Genomic DNA, 23,945 nt, shown 5'->3' with positions numbered 1-23,945 from the left:
TCCCTTAAAATGATGCTTAATTACAGAGCAGAGAGCTCTGCGCATTTTTTTTTTCTTGTTTTCTGCGCGCTGAAAAACATGTGAAATAAGTGCAAGTATATATTACATACACTGCTAGCTGAAAAAAAGAAGAACCTGAGAACTAATAGAAAAGTAAAAACAAAAAATATGTCATAACAGCTAATTTTTCTCAATTCACGGATATTTTCTGTTAGTAGTAAACAGGAAAACGCCTGTGAAATCACAAAAAAAAAAAAAACTAAAAACTTGACTGAGCCGCGAATTTCTGGCAGGACAGCTGTCAGGAAATTTATTTATATTTCAACAAAAATTTCTTAGTGCACATAGTCAACATCGCAGTCAAGTCACCGTTTAGATGGAAGCGGGTCGGCGGGCGTACGGCTTCATGCGCGAAACGTGAACAACTTCTGAGTTCCGATCGACGCCTGTCGGCGACGGTATATGCGAGTGGACAACACTATAATTTACGTGGAATGTTTGTTGGAGAACAGTGTAAGGACCGATGTAGCAGTGGAGAAACTTCTCTCACAATCCAGGAGGGAGGACTGGCGTCCAGAGGAGAACTTCATCACCGTGGTTTGTTGTAAAATTTTAATTATCCAACAGATACAGGATAGGCGTCAACCTATTCGCTTACACGGCGACATGGAGTCCTTGGATCCGGGCGGCGTGTTCGGCCAGTCAAATTACTCCTGGCTGCGTGTCAGGGTGTGAGCTCAAAAGTAGAATCTCCCATAATTCTTTTGTTTTTGTATCTTGCTTTATATTTTCGATTTGTGAAAATGTCCACATCATATGTGCCAGATTGCATCTATCTGAGAATTGCTCCGGATACCAATGGCTAAGAATAGCTGGACTCGGAAATGTCCTTGTTTGTAAGCGCTTCCACATGCTTTTGGCTCCTATTTAATGTCCTATCTGCCAGTGTGTATTCTACCCTATTTAGCCCATAGTGCTCTGTAATCTCTTTATACCTGACCAGCCTGTCCGTACTCAGAATGTACTGAGGGTCAGAGCCTACACCGAAGGTGAGACCATGGACAAGCTATGAGCTCCCTCATTTCCCCGGAGATGGGAATGGGTTGGCGCCCTTATTAGCCAGATTATACTGACATCCTCACAAGTTTCAGTGTTCTCTTTGGCTGTGGAGAGACCCTTCCCTTTAATCATCATTTTAATCAATTATAATTAATCATTTATAATTGTAGTCATTGTCCCTGCTATCGCAAGGGCAATGGCCACCTCTTCAGCCGTGGCAGCTATGCTCGTTCTGACTGAGCCACTTACTCTTAGTTTTCATTTATCATCTGTCACTACCGCAACCATAACCTGCCTGTGCTCATACTCGGCGGCGTCGACATAGACCACGTCCTGTCTTCCTTCTTTCCTGGTGGTGCTCTGGATGCATGTTTCGTGGCAGCGGGGGGGGGGATTTTGAGACTCTTCCTGACTTCCATTGGGACATCCGTCTTCTGGTCCTCTTGGCTTTCGTATCGAATACCTAGTTTTAGCAGTATGCTTCTTCTTGTCCGGGTCTTTGCCAGTCTTTCGTACTGGGAGATTTGGTTGGCCTCTATCACCCCTTCCAGCGTATTGTGCAGCCCCAGCTTCATTAGCAGGTTCGTAGACGTATACTGATGGGGAGAACAAGGGGTTTTTATGCTCCTCCTAATGATTGCTTCTATCTTAGCCGTCTCGCAGTTGGCCAGGCGTAAGTACGGGCAAGCGAAGGAGATCTTGCTGATGACAAAAGCTTGTACAAGTCATAGGAGATTGACTTCTCTCATGCCCCACTTGCGATTAGCAATGGGGCGACAGGAAAATGGTCGTCACGGAGAAGCTAAGGAAACTCGGAGGCTGCGCCAACAAACTATGCGTGTAATTAGACGCGTAGTTTGTTGGCGCAGCCTCCGAGTTTCCTTATAGCTTCTCTGTGACGACCGTTTTCCCGGTAGCCACATTCCTAGGATCCTTAATCTTGTTCACTTTGTGGATGGGTAATCCGTCTGCCTTTAGTTCGATTCTTGGTTGTTCTTTGTGCAATCTGCTGCGGGGTGGCTGGTACACGAGCATCTCGGACTTTTCACGGGAGCATTTGAGGCCTCTAGGGATTACGTATTCGTCAACCGTTTTTACAGCTGCCTGAAGTGTCCCTTCAATTTGTCCATCACTACCTCCCGCGTTCCAGAGTCTTCAGCGTAAAGGGCTGTGGTTTAGGCCTTCAATTCCTCCTAGCTCTGATGGAAGCTTGATCAGTGCAACAGTTAAGAGCAGGGGTGAAAGGACTGAGCCCTGGAGTGTTCCTCTGCTGCCAAGCGTAAATTCGGATTAGATTATGTGGATCCGTTAGCAGCGTTAGACCTGCCTGTGAGACGTCTTGTCAGAGGACCCGGCCCTTTATATCTTCTCGCCGGTAGCCCCACGCTGGGAGTGGAGCGTTAAAGTCGCCTACTACGATCAGCGCTTGCTTGTTGACGATTTTCAAAGTCTTTTGGAAAAGTGTGCCGTTCATAAGTTCCTAAGCACACGTGTTGAAGTTAGTACGTTCTTGAGGGACTGGAAGGCCTCGGTAGACCACAAGAAGAGCGTTTCAGACTTCAGGTTGTGCGAAGAAAATCTTCGGATAAAACGTCGGAAATACGACGCCAACAAAAGGAAGCTGCGGAGTTCTTTCTGGTGTTTGGGCCGTGGAAACTTATTTACAGCTGCGAATTTTTCAGGATCGGGCTGAATGGCCGCCTTGCTAACGACATGGCCGAGAACACTGATGGTTTTTCTTGCGAAGCGGCACTTTTTAATGCTCATCTGGATACCGGCAGTACATGTGAGAACGTCTGTGGGACAATGCAAGTGCTGGACAAAGTCCGACGAAAAGATGATATCGTCTAGATAACATAAGCACGCCTTTCCATTTCATTCCAAGAAGCAAAGTGTCCATCATGCGCCCAAAGATAGCAGGAGCATTCCACAACACGAAAGACATCACGTTAAATCCACAAAGAGCACCGGGGATAGCAAAGGCGATCTTCTCCTTGTCGGATTTATGCATGGGAATTTGCCAATATCCCGAGCGCACGTCGAGACTCAAAAAATACCCAACTCCTTGGAGGCAGTCCAATGCCTCGTCAGTGGAAGGTAGCGGGTAAACATCTTTACGAGTTCTCTTGTTAAGGGCCAGGTAATCCACGCAGGACCTCACATAACCATCCTTTTTCCTGACGAGAACGACAGGAGAGGACCAGGAGCTGCTCGATAGCCGAATGGCGTCTCGAGCAAGCATGTCATCAACTTGGTCTTCAATTATATTTCGCGTTCCGATAAACGTGATACATACATGTATACATGCATACGCCACGCAATAGAAAGAAAGGAAAGGGCTCTTTGGCTTATGAAGCTGACAAAAAGGCACAAATATCCGACAGTTTATCAGGAGCTTTTTCCTTTACCCGTGTCATAAACACGCCAAATGTAAGCCCTCATGTATAAATTATAAAGTATCAGAAGCGAAACAGAGCGCAGACCCCACTGTGGAACGGCGTGAGGATAGCAATCCTCCCACGACCCGGTGCTGTGGCATAGCGGCTATGGTGCTAGGATGCTGAGCTCAAGAACGCGGAATCAACTGATATGCAGGAAATGGTCGCTTGCTGTACCATATCACTGCGCGCTAACAGCCTAAGGTGGTCGCAATTAACCCGGTCCTCCGGTCGAAATTTTAGTCCTGCCCTCCGGAGTCTATTGAAACCTATGCGCCAGTTTGCACCTTCAAACATCAACACTACACCATACCATATGCCAAATGTTGCTATATCATACCATACCATAAATGCAGACCATATCCCTCTAGCAATAATGAATACGCATTCATATTTTCCCGAAACCTTGTTACCGGAAATGAATTCTCCATTCAAAGGCAATGTGACGCTATCCCTCTAAAACAGGTCCTAAGGAAAGCAAGGACATCAACAACCGAAACATTTCCAGGGACAAGTTACGTACTTTCCTCACTAGTGTTCTTAAGTTGGCCATCACTCGGCCGAAATGTGTGCAAGGGGCAACGACAGGTTCAGCATTCCATTCGGATAATAGCATTTTCCATATGCTATACAGATCAAGTAGAAAGATCACGTCATAGGCGTATAGTTCTTTTCTTTCTTAAGTGCTTTGTAACGGGGATTGAGTGACGTCACGACCTGTGATACCATCACTATGTTGACCAGTCAAATAATTTCACTGTGACCCCTGGGATTTCGACGAATGTTTGCCCTAGCGTTGTCGCATTAGTACTTTCAGAACGCATCGGCAAGTCCATGTGAGATGTAAACCTGATATTGTGCAGCGATTTCCTAGTGTGAGAACCCTTCATCACACGTCCCTTTTCACTTTAACATCCCATGTAATTCACCGGTCCTTTTTAAGTCATGCAGCTGGCGTGCTGCCAGACTAGTGAAAACTATATAGACATCCATCATTCTCCCTACATCCAGTGCATTGCAACCCAATCGTCTCTCTTTATCTTGCTCAACGTGTGTGCCTATGTGGAGCAGGGGTAGCGCGCTCGCTTCGCGACGAAGGGATGAATGTTCGATCCCCACTTTCCACTGATTAATCGATTTACTTCATCACTCACGTAATTTATTTCATTTCTCACATTTGCCTTGGAATTTATGGCGTGAAGTCGAGTTCCTCGAACGCACATGTGTCCAGTGACGTAAAGGTAAAATGTGACTCACTGTGAAAGACCTGACGTCAGACACGTTCAGCCAGTCTACATTTTGAGAGGCACTGGTGACGTTCTCGTACAACCGGAATGTTAAAGCTATAACGTTAACGGCGACCATAAATGTGAGGAGAATGGCGGTCGCTTTAAAGGTCGCTACATTATGACATTACACGAAGTTCAGTTAAAATTCACTCGTGCGACTATAACTGTCCTAACCTTCCACACCCTTCTCCATTCTTTAGCACAAGATGCGGCTCAGATGTATAGACACCTGCTGTCAAAACGCAGCTTCGGCCGCGTTTCGATAGAGGCAAAGCGCAAATACACCCGTGTGGTGCTCGGCGATGTAATCAGAGGTAGTAAATTAACCGAAATATGTCAGGAGCTCTCCACTTTAACACCTCTTTCGCTCTTCTTTTTTTCGCTCATTCCTTCCTTCTCCGTTCCCTCGTGGCACGGTCCAGTTTTCCACCTGGAACTGTCAGCTACTGCTCCCTTTGATTTCTTGAAAATCAGTCATTAGTGCTCAATTTCCTTCCCATATACCTCCCTCATTACAAGGCTCAGTACTAGGACCACAGTCTGAATAAAAGTATTGAATGATTCTGCTAGGACTGAAACCAGCTTTTGGCTTAGAGACCAGGCCTGAAAAGGAGCCGATATGTTATCCGTCTACTGAGCTCAGGCCCGGTCCGTCAAGCTTCCTGTTCGGAGCCGTATACCTGTAGTGCCTTAGACGCATGCCTAAATCCCCCAGTGCAAGTAAACCCGTATTACTCAAGTAAGAACGTGGTCGGCAAAGGCACTCATATCGCTTGCGAAAATTTGCATGTTAAACATAAAATGAACAGAAGACAAGACTGATTCACCTGCTGCTCATTTAATATTAACAGTCACAGACCCTACGTTCCAACAGCCATATGGCAAGGCTTGCATACATGAGTAATAAAATTTCTTGCCTAACGTCGATGTTATTATTCAGTAAATTTTTATAGCCTACGATATCTGCATGCTCACACGCTTTCTAAGCTGCAGCAGTGACATTTATTGCTCTTTAATGAGCAAGATTTCGAAGGTTTAATTTAAGATCGCATTGATAGCATTTTCACTGAGATGAAAAGAAAGAGCTCCCTTTTATTGCGTAGCATGTGTTCAAAACGCCCTAAATCAATGCGCTCTTCCCCAGTAGCGTATACGTATTAAGAGATCTGTCCTTGCGGTTCACAAAGGCATTGACAGAGACGACTTCGTGTAGGGTTATAGCAGAAGGCTGTCAGTGTGAAAGCGCTCATCCAGCCGTCCTGTGCCCCGAGCAAGAAAATCGTCAACGCTCTTCTGCCGGTGGATATCCCAGACACGTCATACGTTAACGTGAAGGCAAACCACGACAAACTTGCAAAACTATCTCACTTCTCGGCGGGCACCTCAGACACGTAGTCAGAGAGATGGTGGTGGTGATGGCGAAAACATTTTAATGCTCAAACGAGAGTCGGAGTCTGAAGACCCCGCTGCATGGTCAGTATGCTTAGTCCTTTACATTGCACGACGAGGTCCCATCGCACGCACTCGCTTTGCTAGAACCCTTTGGCCCTCTAGTGTTGGAGTAGTTGAGGAGGACTGTCTGCCATTCATCTCGGGCAGAGGCAAGAAAAGATAGAAGGTGCGGATCTTGAGCACATGCCCACATCATGTGATAGATATCGCAGATCTCTCCACAGTGCGGGCATGCAGCGCCTGCAGGATAAAAGTACGGCAGGAAAGAGCATGGTTCTTGTGTACAGGCGCCGCAGAGTTCGCTCCTTCGCTTTATTCAGTACCCTGGCAGACGCTGGGCAGAGGCGGTGATTGTCGGAATGTACGAATTCTTGGGACCGCAGAAGCGGTTTGTGAGCCTCTGAGCCAGGTGAGCTAAGTTGAGGGCCCCGGTGTGTAAGCGCTCGGGCAGCAGCATCAGCGGCCTAATTTCCCGTAGACCCAGGTGATGCTTGTCTGAGTTGGGTCCGCGGCAGGCCGTCTTAGAATTTGGGAGGAAAGATGTATTAGCCTTGCCAGATAATGTCCACAGGCCGGGCGAGAGTCTGTGATAACCGTCCTTCATTTTAAATTTGCGGCAGCGAGAGCTATTCCTCCGCTCGTGTTGAATTTGGCCCGGAAAGATAGTCCATCAACATCTCAGATGCCATTGATTACGTTACGCATTTCCTCCGCTCTATGGCACAACCGAGCTCTTCCTTGCTGCGAAGACGAAGAAGTCAGGGAGCTGTCAGGCTGTGCCTGCTCGTCTCTGCGAAATCTGTTTGATTTTCCATTTAATACTCGATATATATATGTCCCAGATAGCCTATATTGCAAGGTCCTGACATGTTATCAGCGGCGGGTGCGGCTCCACCGATGCCGCACCCTGGATCATCACCTGAGTGTTCTTCTGGCGTCGCGTCAGGCCTACCTCTGCAGACTGTGCCAGCTCTGCAATCATCACCCGTCATCCCAACCTGTGTATCATGCGGTCACCTGTCATCACCAGGTACTTCAGTACTCTCACCCTCTGATGCTCATCTACAACACGCATCTGGTCCTTCAAGCTGGAATCGGCTGATGCCTACAGGTCAGGATGATTTTCCTGATAGCTCAGATATACTTCGTCTGCCATTACCTGTATAGATGCTGCGGCGAAGTCTGCTCAAGAGACAGACAAATTTATTCAAGTGCCATCGAAGCGTCGCCGCAGCGGTGGTTGACTAACTTTTCTGAAGGACACAGGGTTGATTAATACCCTTTAAAACTCATCTGTGTGTGATTATGTGCGTGTGAAAGTTAACTTTTCTTAAGGACACAGGGTTGATCAATACCCTTTAAAACTCATCTGTGTGTGATTATGTGCGTGTGAAAGTGTGCGACACCGATTCTCTTTTTTTCTCATTTATTTCCCCTTCCCCTCCCACACTCTGTCACCCTCATCCCTCAACCCTCATCAGGAGTAGCATGCTAGGCTTACCACCAGGCAGACATCTCCTGTTGCCATTAAAATATCTCTCTCTCTCTCTCCTCCGCTCTATTTCATTCTTCCGTCTACTGGAGACAGCGAGATCGACTGCTGTTTTAGTGTGGAAGCACTAATTCACGCGGTCAGAAACCTGACCTTGAAGGTGCCTCGCGAAGCCTAGCATAGTAACAGTCTACCCACAGCCGAATCATGTAGGAGTACACTCCCTTTTCAGCCAAGGCCGCCCCGGGCTGACATTGTCCACCATGATGTAAATGACTTTTGATCTTTGGGTTCCCCTTCAACCTGCAGGCTCTCGCACAGGTTTAACAGTTTAACCACGATTAAGCCATCACAAACAGTTTTTATTGTTTATTATGAGGCTTCAAAACCCCAGTCGCAAGAGTTAACACTAAATCCGGCAGATGCGTACGCTGTTTAGTACAGTCGATCCTGGATATATCAAACTCCAAGGGGATCGCGAATTAGTTCTGTATATCGACAAGTCGATATGTCGATAAGTCGATATATCGATCTCCTTTGTAACCCAAAAGCATGATTACGTTACACTCGGGCTAGCAGTAAGCTTCCTGCGGCGACTTGGCGCGCTCTAGGTGTGTGTTGTGTATCGCTATTCACATTTTCCCCTGTTCTAGAGAGTACCACAGCAGTATGAAGCTCATTGTTTCACCGCTGACGCGATATGCGAGGGTAGTCTACCACGCAAGTTACGAACTAGAGATCACCGTTTATACGCATAAATATTCTGGCACTTTTTTTTTTCTGTGGCTGCCCTTCACATGGGATCAAGGTACATACGTTATTCGTTTTTTTTTTTTTTTACTTTTTGTAGCTGGAGTGACATATAGCCAAACCCGAGTTTCTCGTGGTCAGCCGGAGCCAGAACTGCGCATGTGTCGTTACCATGGAAACCAACTGCGCCGCGGCGCGGGTGTTCCGCCGCTTCGTGCGCGGTTCTCCAAGCTACGCTGCCGCATGACATCGCACAACGCACGAGGCATGGAGCATGACGTCAATTATTTAAAATAATTGAAAAATGAAAAATGCGCACAAAAGTGTCAAACTGCTCAGAACGGAAAGTCAATGTTCGCTGATGCTAAGTATCAATGTATAAAAAAAAATAAGAACTAAAAAGTTAAAAGCATCGTCCGTGTGCTTCAAACACTATCGCGTCCCCTTAAAGGTGGAGCTTAAGTGTCCTCCTAATTTTTTTAATGCTGGCTCGTCTTTTCACGTGCCTTTCGATGCACGTTTTCTAATAGGGGCACCCTCCAAAATCTAAAATTCTGCTGGGGCATGACCACATGACTAACTGATCACTTGACCATAACTAAAGACATTTGACCTTGACTTTTGATCTTGAAATATGAATGATTGTCACTAACGTCAAAAATCACATGATAGAAGTGTTATGACGTCATCTGAAGACGTGGTATTAAGAAAACCAAGCGAAATATAGCTATCGCTTGTCAAACTTGGTTTAACCGCACTTGAACCATGGCTACTTTATTCACCACAGGACGTAGCAAATATTCTCTTTCGCAAATTCCACGCGTACCTTGACGCTGCGACTCTGTATAGCCACTCAAGCTACTCCTATCTCATCCCGGCTAGTCTCATCGTTTCATCTCAATTTCCATTGTTGAGCTATTATATTGTATTTTATCAGTCATAATGAAGGCTGACGACACTCTAAACCAATGAGGAATTGTGCACTGACACTATCACAGTTGTACTTTCTGATTCCTACCCGACAACAGATGCCTTTCCAAACGCGCTGCATTAAGAAACCCATTCTCAATGTTACAGTACTTTATTGCCTGCTGCTCGTTTTCGTGCCACCGGTGGCCGTTTCACGCAGAAAACGTGTTTCCAGTCGCGAAAAGACGGACAAACCTTTCTCAATATTTGCAACAATATACGACTGTCATGCACAATTAGTACCCTTTTTCTTTTGTTTGCTCTGTGAAAGTACTCATGACAAGGCTGCATAGCCGTACAAGTAAGGTCTTGCCTGATTTCCGCTACTAATGTTCCATTACATGGAGTTTGACTCATTGTGTTTCGCCTTACGCATCCATGTGATCGGCCTTCACCCCACTCCCCTATATATATATATATATATATATATATATATATATATATATATATATATATATATATATATATATATATATATATATATGACAGAGCTCCACCTTCACACTGAGCCGAGGGATCAGGTTCGATACCAACGGAGATACCGAAGTTTCTGTGTAATTTTTTTCGGCCTTCCCATCTCTATAATTGCGCTTAATGAAGGGTTCATTAAAGCCAATGTGGTCTATTTGTGTGGCGGTGCTCATAATACCCTAATACGTTCTCTAAAAAAAGACGACGCGGTCATCCTCAGACCATATAAGGGAAAATTACTTTTTGAAACAAAATTAGATTGCATTAATAATCGCTTCCATAAAATTGCGCCGATGCGATTAAAGTACATTGTCAATTCTGCTTCTCCCAAAAGTAATGACATTTCTTTTCAGTTACTTCCGAAAAGTTATGCAATTTTTACTAAATAACTTTTTTTATTGTATTCCATACATACAAAAACTGAACGCAGTAAGCAATATAACAACCTCCCTGCAAGCCCGATGACCGCATTCTTTCGTTTTCCACCATAAATTCTATCCCAGCTAACCTCTTCTTTGCTGCTGCACGTGCCATTACAAATATTAAAAAAATGACAGCAAAACAATGAAAGCAGAAACATGGTCGAACGCACATCCCTTTTACTGCGTTCAAGACCCAACGAACATAACGCCTTGCTGCCCGGAACTCCCTCCCCCCAACCTCCCCCCCCCCCCCCCCCTTCGAAGCCCACGGGGAAAGTAATTTAGTAATTCAGTGGTCACGGGCATCGGCTTCGGCAGCTTGCGCTCGGTAATGTTCGTGCCATGTTCATGTACGCCTATCGCCCTCCCCACTCTCGCCCCCGCGCTATGTGGCGACAAGTGTAACCAGGCACCACAATGAAGTTAACCGAAAGCAACTTAGGGAGTGCTGCTTCATGATCCTGACTGTAGTTTTAAACTCCATCCCGCGGCATGTGCCCCTTCGACAGCCAATCTATTCCTTACATTATGCTGCTTCGGGAATGGTCGCGCCTAGTCAACTAGAACTATACACCTACCCATCGAATATCAGCGGCAAGTTAACCCATTAGAGAATACTGTCAGGCGCTCAGTTATATTCAATCCTGGCTCTTCTTGGCGATCCTTCACACGCTAAACCAGGCTTGCCGCATGTCATCCCTAGTTTCTAGGCGCCTACCGGGCGTACGTATAGTTTTTCTGTATACAAAAGTAATGGTGCATCTCGCAAAATTCATTTCCAAAAAAAAATTAACTACTTTCCTGCAAAATTACTGCCCCAAAGTAATCAATCGCATTGCGAACTTTCAGAAAAAGTAATTTAACTACACTAATTACAATATATTAGAGGAACTAGAGGGCATGAAATGGGATGTCATAGGGCTTAGTGAGGTTAGGAGGCCGAATGAGGCATATACTGTACTGAAGGATGGGCATGTACTGTGTTATTGAGGTTTACCAGAGAGGCGACAACTAGGAGTAGGTTTCCTTGTCAATAAGCATATAGCGGGTAATATAGATGAATTCTATAGTATTAATGAAAGGGTTGCAGGCATCGTAATTAGGCTTAATAAGCGGTATAAACTGAAGGTTGTACAGGCCTATGCACCTACATGTAGTTATTTATGATGACCAGACAGTTGAAAGCTTCTATGAAGATGTAAAATCGGCAATGCGAAAAGTAAAGACGCAGTATACTGTACTAATGGGCGACTTCAATGCCAAGGTAGGGAAAAAACAGGCAGGAGACAAGGCAGTAGGTGACTATGGCATTGGTTCTAGGAATAGCAGGGGGGAGTTACTAGTTGAGTTTTCAGAGCGCAATAACTTGCGAATCATGAATACCTTCTTCAGCAAACGGAAGAACCGGAAATGGACATGGAAAAGTCCTAACGGAGAGACTAAAAATGAAATCGACTTCATAATGTGTTCAACCCCCGCCATTATGCAAGATGTAGAGGTAATCGGGAAAGTGCGATGCAGTGACCACAGGATGGTGAGGTCCCGAATTAGCCTAAATCTGAAGAAGGAACGCCACAGATTAGTAAGAAAGAAACCCATAAACGAATTAGCGGTGAGGGGGAGGGCAGAAGAGTTCAGGATCTCGCTACAGAATAGGTATTCAGCTCTAACTGAGGATGGCGACATTACCCTAGAGGCAAGGAACAATAATTTCAGAGATATCATTACTGAGTGCGCGGTAGAAGTAGGCGGTAGGATAGTTAGAGAGGATACCGGTAAGCTGTCTAAGGAGACGAAAGATTTGATTAAGAAACGCCAGAGTATGAAAGCTTCCAATCCAACAGACCAGATCGAATTGGCCGAGATATCAAAGCTAATCAATAAGCGAAAGGTGGCCGATATAAGGAAGTATAACATGGAGAAAATTGAGCATGCTGTAAAGAACGGGGGAAGCCTTAAAGCGGTAAAGAAGAAATTGGGCATAGGCAAAAACCAGATGTATGCGATAAGGGGCAAAGCGGGCAACGTCATCACTAATATGGAAAAGATAGTCAAAGTAGCCGAGGAGTTCTATACAGATCTCTACAGTAGCCAAAGTAGTCAGGACCGTAGTGAGATTGGCGGTAGGGAAAAACAGTCAGACGTTCCACCAGTGACGAAGGACGAGGTCAAGAAAGTACTAGAAACTATGAAAAGGGGGAAATCAGCTGGAGAGGATCAGATAACTACTGATTTGCTGAAGGACGGGGGGGGATATCGTGCTAGAAAAACTGGCCACCCTGTATACGCAGTGCCTGGTGTCATCGACGGTACCGGAACCATGGAAGAATGCAAACATTATCCTCATTCACAAGAAAGGGGACTCTAAGGACCTTAAAAATTACAGACCAATCAGCCTACTGTCTGTTACGTATAAGGTATTTACTAAGGTAATCGCTAATAGAATCAGGACAACCTTAGACTGCAATCAAGCGAAGGATCAAGCAGGGTTTCGGAAACGGTACTCTACTATCGATCATATCCATACCATCAATCAGGTAATAGAAAAATGCTAGGAATATAACCAGCCCTTATACATAGCATTCATTGATTACGAAAAAGCATTTGATTCAGTTGAAACCTCGGCGGTGATGCAGGCATTGCGAAATCAGGGGGTAGACGAGCCGTACGTGAAAGTGCTGGAAGATATATATACTGGCTGCACAGCAACCATCATTCTGCATAAAGAAAGTAACAAAATTCCTATAAAGAAAGGTGTTAGGCAAGGAGACACAATCTCTCCCGTACTATTCACGGCTTGTTTAGAGGAAGTATTCAGAGACTTGGAATGGGAGCAGTTAGGGATAAGAGTAGATGGAGAATACCTCAGTAATCTGCGATTTGCTGATGACATTGCCTTGCTAAGCAACTCGGGGGATGAACTGCAAATAATGATTGATGACCTAGACAGGAAAAGTAGAAAGGTAGGCTTGAAAATCAACATGCAGAAGACTAAGGTAATGTTCAACAGCCTCGGGAAGGAACAGCAGTTTGCATTAGGTAGTGAAATACTGGAAGTAGTGGACGAATATGTCTACTTAGGACAGGTAGTAACCGCAGATCCGGACCATGAAAAGGAAATAACAAGAAGACTAAGATTGGGATGGAGCGCATTTGGCAAGCACTCGCAGATTATGACTAGCAGCTTACCGGTATCGCTCAAGAGGAAAGTATACAACAGTTGCATCTTGCCTGTACTCACCTATGGGGCTGAAACGTGGAGGCTAACCAAGAGAATTCTACTTAAGTTGAGAACAACCCAGAGGGCTATGGAACGAAAAATGGTAGGGGTAACATTAAGAGATAGAAAGCGTGCAGAGTGGGTCAGAGAAATAACTCAAGTTACCGACATTCCAGTAGAAATTAAGAAGAAGAAATGGACATCGGCAGGACATGTAGTGCGAAGAGAGGATAACCGATGGTCGCTGAGGGTAACAAACTGGATTCCAAGGGAAGGAAAGCGTAGCAGGGGGCGGCAGAAAGTTAGGTGGGCGGATGAGATTAAGAAGTTCGCAGGGGTCAAGTGGATGCAGCTTGCACAGAACCGGGTTAAGTGGAGAAACATGGGAGAGGCCTTCGCCCTGCAGTGGGTCGAACCAGGCTGATGATGATGATGATGATGAATTACAATATTGTAATACAATTACTCCCATTTTGAACTGGTGAAAAACTGCGCCGAACGAAACACACAAGAAGACGAGACACAGGCGCTACTCTCAACTAAATTTTATTGAAACCCACAAGGGAGCTTCTCCACATCCTTCTTTCCCTTGGAAAATTTCACCTTTATAAGCTCCGTCGTGGGTTTCAATACAATTTAATAATGAGTAGCGCCTGTGTCTCGTCTTCTTTCTTGTGGTGTGTTTCGTTCGACGCAGTTTTTCACCAGTTAGAGTATAGGCACCAACTAGCCCAAGAAACGGTGTTAATTACTCCCATGTCTGCTAAGTTCAGAAAATCCTTCATCGACGCCCGATCTCGGAAGCCACGCTTATCGTAGCTGTCATCCATATTATTAGGTAAGGCATGGCTCTTAGGTGGGGGTATAAAACTGGCAACCTTGTTTACGCAATGCCTGGTGACATCAACGGTGCCGCAATCTTGGAAGAACGCTAACATTATCTTAATTCGTACAAAAAGGGACGCTTAGGACTTGAATAATTACAGACCAATCAGTCAATCAGTTTGCTATCCGTTCGTATAAGATACTTACTAATGCAATCGCTAACAGAATCATTACAACTTTAAGGTTCAATACACCAAAAGATCAAACATGTTTTCGGAAAGGGTATTGTCGATCATATCAGCACTATCAACCAGGTGATAGAAAAATGCTCGGAATATAACCAACCCCACACAGCAATCATTGATTACGAAAAAGCATTTGACTCAGTGGAAAACTTGGCAGTAAAGCAGCTATTGCGAAATCGAGGTGTATATGACCCCTATGTGAAAGTACTCGACAGAAACAATGGTTCTGCACAAAGAAAGTAACAAAATTCTCATAAAGAAAGGTGTTAAGCAAGGGGACACGATTACCCCACTACAATGCACCAGTGGCGTAGCCAGAAATGTTCTTCGAGGGGGGCTGACATTGCTGCTCAGCCTCCTCCGTATCGAGATACCAATCACCAACCTGTCACCTCTCAACTGCGCCATAAATTCCGCATGCCGGGATGCAAAGATTGCACGGAAGAATAGCGTGCACTGTCTGGAGCTTTCGTTCCATCGACTATCCTGTGCATGTATTGTTTCATACGAAAATCATTCGTTAAATTTAGCAAATGCAGAACTCAAAATTCATCATAACCAGTTTTCCAGCCAAACAATTAACATTAGTTTGAATACGTAGTCTTCCTGACGGGCCCGCAGATGAAATGGTTGCCTGCACTCTCTCCAGTGTGCTTATCACTTTGATTAAAATGCAGCATCTGCATTCTAACAAACTGAAGTGTTACGAACAAACGGGGACTCTCAGCAGACCACTTCGACAGACTTTTCACCGGAGCATACATAGCGGCTAAAAACGCCGAGATTCAGTGCGAACAAGAGGCCTGAGAGGGAGAAGACAGCGCGGCGTCAGAAGATCGAGTTTGTCCTGTGGAGGTTGCTCATGTCGCGTCACGCTACCTCTTAGGTTTTTTTCTTTTTTTTTCTCCACGCATTCCACATCTGCGTGCTTTGTCAGCTTGTCTGATAGTATGGCTTGGCTCCTTCGTATGGTTCGATGAACGATTTCATAAAACTAAATGCACCTTTCGCTTTTTTTATTCCCGCGGAAATCTTTTTGAGCGTGAAAAAGACATACTGGAGACAAAGTCCAAATTGATTTCCGGCTCTGGTGGTTGTTTTGGTCTGCGGTGTATGACAGTACGAAAACATTTCGTGGGGGGCTGAAGCCCCATAAGCCCTCCTCCTGGCTACGCCCCTGCAATCATCATCATCATCATCATCATCATCATCATCATCAGCCTGATTATACCCACTGCAGGGCGAAGGCCTCTCCCATATTTCTCCACTTTACCCGGTTCTGTGCTAGCTGCATCCACTTGACCCCTGCGAACTTCTTAATCTCATCCGCCCACCTAACTTTCTGCCGCCCCCTGCTACGCTTTCCTTCCCTTGGAATCCAGTTTGTTACCCTCAGCGACCATCGGTTATCCTCTCTTCGCACTACATGTCCTCCCCATGTCCATTTCTTCTTCTTAATTTCTACTAGAATGTCGGTGACTTGAGTTATTTCTCTGACCCACTCTGCACGCTTTCTATCTCTTAATGTTACCCCTACCACTTTTCGTTCCATAGCCCTCTGGGTTGTTCTCAACTTAAGTAGAACTCTCTTGGTTAGCCTCCACGTTTCAGCCCCATAGGTGAGTACAATGCAAGGTGAGTACAAGCCCCTGCAATGCACAGCTTTAAAGGAAGTCTTCGGAGACTTGGAACGGGAGCAGTTGAGGATAATGGTTGGTGAAAAATACCTCAGTAAAGTCCGATTCGCTGATGACAGTATACTTGCTAAGAAACTCAAGGGATGAATTGCACAGAGCGATTGATGATCTAGACAGGAAATTCAGAAACGTATAGGCCTAAAAGTCAATATGCAGAAGACTAAGGCAATGTTCAACAGCTTCGCGAAGTAACAGCAGTTTACGATAAGTAGCAAATAACTAGAAGTTGTAGGTGAATATATCGACTTTGGAGTCAGGACAGCTGTAACCGCAGATCCTAACCGTGAAAGGGAACTAACTAGGAGAATAAGATTGAGATAGAGCGCATTTGGCAAGTACTCGTAGATTATAACCAACAGCTTACCGGTGTTGCTCAAGAGGAAGGTATGCAACAGTTGCCTCTTACCTGTACTGACTTATGGGGCTGAAACGTGGAGGCTATCGAAAAGGGTTCTACTTAAGTTGAGGACAACGTAGAGAGCTGGGAACGGAAAATGATAGGTGTATACGTTAAGATATTGGAAGCGTGCCGAGTGGGTTAGAGAAATAACTCGAGTTAATGACATTCTAGGGAAAATCACGAAGAAATGGTTACCGGCATGGAATGCAGTGCGAAGAGAGGAAAACCGATGGACTCTAAGCTTAACAAATTAGATTATAATTGAAGAAAAGTATAGCAGAGGGCGGAAGAAAGTCAGGTGGGCGGATGAGGTTAAGAAGTTTTCAGGAGTCAAGTGCATGCAGCTAGCTCAGGATCTGGTTAATTGGAGGAATATGGGAGATGCCTTCGACCTGCAGTGGAGTATAGTCCGGCTTATGATGATGATGATTACTCGCTTTATTTTCCTAAGTAGTAGGATCCATTTTCGAATGATGTGAAAATAAAGTTCATAACAGAAATCCTGAGTTTTAAGGGTAGAAATTTTAATCCAGATTACAGAATGTAAGAAGTAACGTGACCTTTTGAGAGCAAGAACATTCAGGTAAGGTTGAACACTACTAAACCTAAGTAGACAAAGCGAAAGCGCACGACTCATCCATGACGGTTGTCATCGAACTTCAAGAACACGACAGCCGGGTCTACAGGACACGAAAGTGTCGAAGGCATCTTGTAGAAGGAGGTTGTGCGCAGTTACTCTTCAGCGCGACATCGTCCAGAACCGGCGCGCCTGGAGGAAATGGCAGGTATTTATATTCAGTGCTAAGCCTGGAGTAAATTGCCCTTGCAATTCCAGACGACATGAAGTGCATGTCGAGGGCATTTAGAAGGGGAAAGTCCTAGGAAGCAAGCCAGGTGGACAGTTTGCCAGGTGTGAAGAAGAACAACAACAACAAGAAAAGAAAAAGAGAAAGAAAAGGGAAAGAAAAAAAGAAAGAAAAGAAATAAGAAGAAGAAGATTACAATCACGCATTCCCCTGTGCTAAACAAAATAAAACATTATTTGTGCAAGCGAACGCGCGCTGACGTCTACTGACAGCCTGCACATCAGAAGGAACAAGCGCGCTCCGTTTACTTTTGTTCGCACCAGTACGTTCAAGGCCATATGAAACACACGCCAAGCAGGCTATAGAATACGAAAGGGCTTAGTAAAGCTCTCTCTTTAAAACGATCGCTTCGGCTCATTTTCGTGTCGTTACACTTATTGTGGGCTGTGCAGTCCCCCACCATGAGTTGTGATCGTGAGCGCAATGTCAGATGCGCGCGGCAAAGCACTTCGCGAAGCGGTGTCATGTTCTCGGAGAAGGTATCAGCGGCCAGCCAGAGCCGTAGCCGGAGCCCACGCGAAAGGAGAGGGGGGATGAGAGAGGTCGCTGATTTACGGGCGCCCCCGGCGGCGCCCAGGGAGCAGGTAGGCGTGATTCAGCGCCAAATTTGTGTGCCCCGGGCCGCCCCCATTGAGCCTGTCAGCGGACGCCGATAAATGACGCGATAAATTGGCCGCCGCCGATAAATGAGCCCCAGGGACCGCGTGGTCGGTCAGCGGACAATGGCGCTGTCAGCACTGATGGAGGGGGAGGAGGCGACGAGCCGCCGGCCGGTCACGTGACCAGCCCGGGCCCACGCGCTTATCGCCCCTCTTCAAAAGGGTTGTCCATTTTCCCCTGCGTGACCAACGCCACGACGCAGGGACCTCCTCGTCGTTCCTGTTGTTCCCTGGGACCTTTCTTTAACTTTTTTTTGTGTTATTTTCCATAGAAACAGTGAAACCAGGCAATAACGGCGCCTCTCGATGCGTCCTTCGAAGCGGTGCGGTGGCGGCTTCATTGGGAAAAAGAAGCGCGTTGCCAGCTTCGCTGGGCCTTGAACACCATCGCATCGACTGTGCGCACGGCGTAACTCCGGGTGCAGATACTCTCGTTCCCTGCCCCTGCCCCTTTTCTCGCTTTCTTGTCGCGTGTGTGGCCTGGTCGCAAGCCTCGGGCGGACACTGAGGACATTTATTACTAGCTCAATTCCGGCGGTGGGGCCTAGGCGGTCCGCTTGGCGCCCAGATCTCGCGATCGGAAAAGTAGCGCAGCCGATGTATGTTGGGTGCGACAGTCACAGCCGCCTAAGCCAGAGTTGCAGCCCCACGGTGCCGCTGTGCTGACATTCATTTTCACGACGTGGCCTCCCACGCGAAGCCGGCGCCCGTCTTCATTGTCTCTCGCGGCCTTCAATCCAGCCGATCGCTCTTCTTTATAACTCATTTATCTCGCCAGAATGCTGTACGCCACAATGAGATTTTTCTTTTCTTTTCCATTTTCCGTGCTAGTTTTCCTTTTTTTCTTATTTCCGTCTTTCAACCTGCTCTGCGTCGGTGTTCATTTTTCAATGCAGTAGCGACATGGGCAACGTTAACAAAGACCTGCTCCGGCACATTTTGGATCACTGCCGAGGTTATAAAGTGCCTGGTGCGGATATAAAGGGGGAAAAGAGATTGGGTCGAGGAATTTTACATTAATGAGTCATTACGAGCTGCGTTCATATTTTTTGAGAATGAAATTAGCAGTGCAAATCAGACATCCCTTATTTGCTTATTTGTTTGTTTGTTTGTTTTTCTCACTATTTCATTACATGCTGTACGTTTTTATATGTGCCAAATGTTTTGTTGTAATCCCCACTCCCCTCTGTAATGTTTTACCTTGAGGGTACCAATAAAATAAAATAAAATAAAATAAATAAAAGAGTGGCCCAAAAATGTTCTCTTAGCATGGCAGTCTTTTTTTTTTTTTTTTTGGAACAGCGCTGTGGCGGGGGGGGGGGGGGGGGGCACAGAGACGAAGGCGAAGACTAGAAAGTGCAAGGAAGCTGATTTCGCCTTCGTCTCGCCTTTGCCTCCACTTTGTGCCCAGCCGCTTTTCCACACGACATTCGACCAGCTAGTACAAACGCGTCATTTGCTTGAGAATGCGTATCTCTCCACAGAGCACCTTTCGATTTAAAATTTGAACGCAAGGCACACTTTTGAACCGTTAGTGATGAGGATGGATGGAGTGATGATGTTCTTGAGGACAAAGACCCCACGTAGCTGGCTTATGTCAGCAACCAACGACAAAATAGAACAAGTCAGTCGCGCCTTCAGCGCAACGCAGGCCACAAATTGCTGAAGCTTCCTTCACTTCACGTGCTATGAATCAATTAGAAATGCATGCATAAGCTTGTTGAAGCAGCCGCCAAATGCAGAAAATTTCCGGGAGGTTGGACTTTCTTCCGTGAGGTTTGTTCGTACTGACCCTGTGCATGGCGTATACAGGGTAGGGTGCGACTTTTCTTCGGCCAAGGTGGAAAGCACAGTGAAGAGATGCATATTGCTCAGGGGACCTTCACAGCACCCCGAATATTCTCGGCCGGTCTTTCCGATGGCAGTGCATTTATTTTTTATTATTGCCCAATCTAACCAATGTCATCGAGAGGCCATCCACAAGAACTACCGAACACGTCCCCTTGCAACAACTTCACGACAACGAAGGTCACCATCAAGAAAAAAATAACATTAGGCCATTTTCGGATCATCTGGGTTAAAAGTTCGGTTTTAACTTTGATTTCAGGTCGCACATATTTGTTGGCATACAGTCGTAATCTGACACATTATCTGAAATACCGCTTTAACCAAGCCGTGTAAGAACGTGCCTGGCTGACCCAGCAGTAGAATGAGTGACTCAGTCGGGGCCCAGGGGTTTCGTCGTGGGTTCAATTCTCGTTTTAAAAGTGCTGCCTTAGTTGGCGGTTCCCGCCACGGTATTCTTCAGAGCAACAGACCTTTCCGAAACCGATGAATGGGGACCACCACCACACCATACCAGCGCACTAAAATATCTCTCAGTCTTGTCGCCGTCTCTCTAGGGGAATAATTGCACACCTCACAAAAGCACCATTACTTAACCTCACTTAAATCACATGACCACAGGAAGTCCAGATTTACCTGTGTCGAATTGCTAACGGGCAACCAGTGACCGTTTCCAGTTACGCGTGCGACGGCTTCTGAGAATCAAACCTCCCCCCCCCCCCCCTTCTCTGCGTTGTATTTGCTAGATTCCCATAAAATGCATTCGTGTGTATAAAATGGCCACGTATCTAGCCGATATTTCACGAAGAATCGGGAGTCTGCGCGATAAATAATGATAATTGATTCACAGGAAGGGAAATGCGCAGTATCTGTCACACTTGCTCTGTGGACACCTGAACCGCGCCGTAAGGGAAGGGATGAATGTGGGAGTGAAAGTGGAAAGAGAGATAGGGGAGCCGTAGTGGCGGGCTACGGAATAATTTCGACCAACTGGGGATCTTTAACGTGCGCTGACATCGCACAGCACACGGACGCCACTTCGTTTCGCCTCCATCGAAATGCAGCCGCCGTGGTCGGGTTCGAACCCGGGAACTCCGGCACAGTAGTCAGGCGTCTTACCACTGCACCACCCCGGCAGGGCCTGCGCGATATCAGAAATTTTCATTTCGCAAATTACCTAAATGTGTCTTCACCGTCGACATTGTAGTTGTGTGGCGAAGCGCTACTTGCGAACATGAGAGTGAACTCGAAAAGCGGTGTTTTCGAAAGCAAAAAAAAAAAAAAAATTACGCTTTCCTTTGCCAGTCTATGCACAGAATGTCTAAAGAGGAAAACCAAATTCTAGTAAAACATGACAGAGGTCTTTAGAAAAAATGAGTGAACATTTAAAAGCTAGAAGAAATATTCAATTCCGCAACACAGTAGCCTATTAACGCAGATGATATCAACATGCCAGTAAATACAAGTTCATATTGCTCCAAACATAAACTAAACCACCAGACAAAGCAGCTTCAATGGCTGGCAGCAGACACAAGATGCCCTGTCATGAAAAAACAACGAGGTCAGCTCTGGCCTGGTTCATATCCTCAGATCAAAAAAGAAAAATAATAATAATAAAATAGAAGGGAGGGAGGACTCCCAAGGGAAGTATTAGCACCGCCATGCCGCAATGCCTACCAGAGACTCCTTCGATCTTAAAGTGATGCCCGGTTTGCGAAACTGTTAAGTGTTCAGTGTCGAAGCGCACCGCTCATAGCTCCTTCTCTGTCCTTCGATCTTGCACTTGGAAGTGAAGCTGCTAGGCAGCTGCTCCCGAAAAAGCAGCCTGCTTTTTTTTTTCTTCCTCGTCTACTTTTTTTCTTTCTTTCTTGCGCTTTTATTCTCTGCGACAGCTTGAAGTTCGGGCATCTGAGATGGTTGAAATGAGCCGTTTGAGGTGAGCTTCCACGCGCGAAGGCAGAAAGAGGGCGCTTAATGGAGCAGCGACAGGAGGAGAGGCAGAACCACGGCCCAGCGCACATGCTTCACTTTTTATTATTATTTCAGGTTCACTTTTTCTTGTCGTCTCCGGAACGGAGAACCTTTTTCATGCCAGGAGCTGTAGTGGGTCGAATGGAGTTAATCAAGATGGAGGCTCGGGCTGCGGTTAGTTCAGCAAAAGCTGAGTAACAACACAGGATGAGAAGAAGAAGCCAGGAAAACAATTTGATATCAGAACCTGGCCGGGTGAACAAACGAAATGGTGCCTCCATAAAGAGCGTCTTTTTCATCAGGCATTGCATTCTTGTGGCCACGGGGCAGATAAAAATTGGTGAAAAAAAAAATGGGGCTTCAGATCACAAACTTTGCTCTTCAGCCGGGCATTGGAGCACTCGTAAATCTCTCAACTAAACGTAGACAAAGACAGACCTTTAAGTTATCAATCGTAGGCACGTTTTCAGGTGTGAAACAAGACATTCGAAAACTAGAACAAGTTGTGTTAAGCAGTCATCGACATATGATGCTACCCAGATTCCGAATGTGAAAAAAGAGTAAACTGTACAAATATCCCTAGTAAGCTTTATACTTTTCTTATGACAACACATGTGCAATGCACTGACTCATCATGTATAACTTCACTACCGTTAACCGAATGCTATACAGAACGCGCTTAAGAAAGTTAAAGTATATGCGCAATAATACTATTTTTCTTGCTTTTGTCATTTTGAGTCTTGCAAGCTTTTTCCTCAGCTGTACATCGAGCGAACAGCGACATTTCTCTGTAAACTGCATATTATTTGGTATATTTTGTGAAGTGTGCTGCATCAGTCTTCAGTTTCCAGCCAAAATTGCCATCACTACACGGCTATAAATTGAACCTCGTGTGCCGAAAAGTTTTGACCAAAGCTACAAAAGCACCCATAAGAGCAAAAGTAATCATTCTGCGAAAGCTCTTAAAAGGCCCATTCCCATGAATATTTAGGCACGTTCATTTATATAAACGTGTTTCATTTCCTCAGCATCTAAGATCATACATATTTGGTTTATTTTAGTGCCTATTGTCTCTTTTAACTGAACTGAAATATTAATTTTGCAGCAAATATTTACGGTCTTGTTAATTTATTGAACAACAATGTTTTTTTGTTGTTTTCATGAAATAAACCTTCCGTAGAAGATATGCACCGTTATAACTGCCATTTAGTTCAGTAGCTTTGCATCTTTGCAGAGATAGCGTTTGAAATTCAAACTCCAGCTCTCTACCTTGCATTGTTTTATTTTTGTAATAATTGTCCAATCTCAAGAACAGAATGGCGTTTTGCGGTACTGAAGGTAAAATACAAAAACATCCGCGGACACTTTCCTTTAACAGCAATCAGTTGTGTAGTCCGCACAAGTAGCCGTTTTTGAGCGTCTTTTGTGCTCAGTTCGCTTCAGTATAGTTTCCTTTGCAATCTGTTGCGCATCTCTCTGAACAATCAAATTTCAACGAAAGTCCAGCTCACTCAGCATAACAATGTTTCAATATAGAACGCATGTGGCATCTCGGATGCCTCTAGTGATCACTGGTAATCACAGGATGGAAGCTCGATTTATGCTGCCATCAGTGCAATGTAAGCATGTCATCTAAAATAAGGATTCCGAGATGTGGATTCAAAGGAAGGTACTTTCGCAGTGAACTTCCAGATTACGTGGTTAAATGAGTATAGTAGGCATCTTGTGTTGGCCCGCAGAGACCTTTTCTGGAAAGCTTTAACGGCGAAGTTGCTACTAAGTAGATTTTACTGAGCTAATAACTACGCTGAGCGAGTACTGCATGAAAGACTCGTTCGCCATCTGACACATATGTTGGCACATCAAATTAAGTGG

At 45.5% G+C, this 23,945-nt stretch overlaps 1 protein-coding gene across 2 annotated transcripts in view; it reads right to left on the bottom strand.

The window, feature by feature from the left end:
- Positions 1-23,945, bottom strand: part of LOC146197593 (uncharacterized) — a 225,800-nt gene that overhangs the window by 167,696 nt on the left and 34,159 nt on the right. The gene's annotated exons all lie outside the window — the stretch shown is intronic.

The sequence above is a fragment of the Amblyomma maculatum genome, chromosome 3 (genome assembly GCF_055883805.1).
Source record: "Amblyomma maculatum isolate TAMU_Amacu chromosome 3, ASM5588380v1, whole genome shotgun sequence".
In the NCBI taxonomy this organism is placed as follows: Eukaryota; Metazoa; Arthropoda; class Arachnida; order Ixodida; family Ixodidae; genus Amblyomma; species Amblyomma maculatum.
This window is presented reverse-complemented; position numbering and strand designations above follow the sequence as displayed.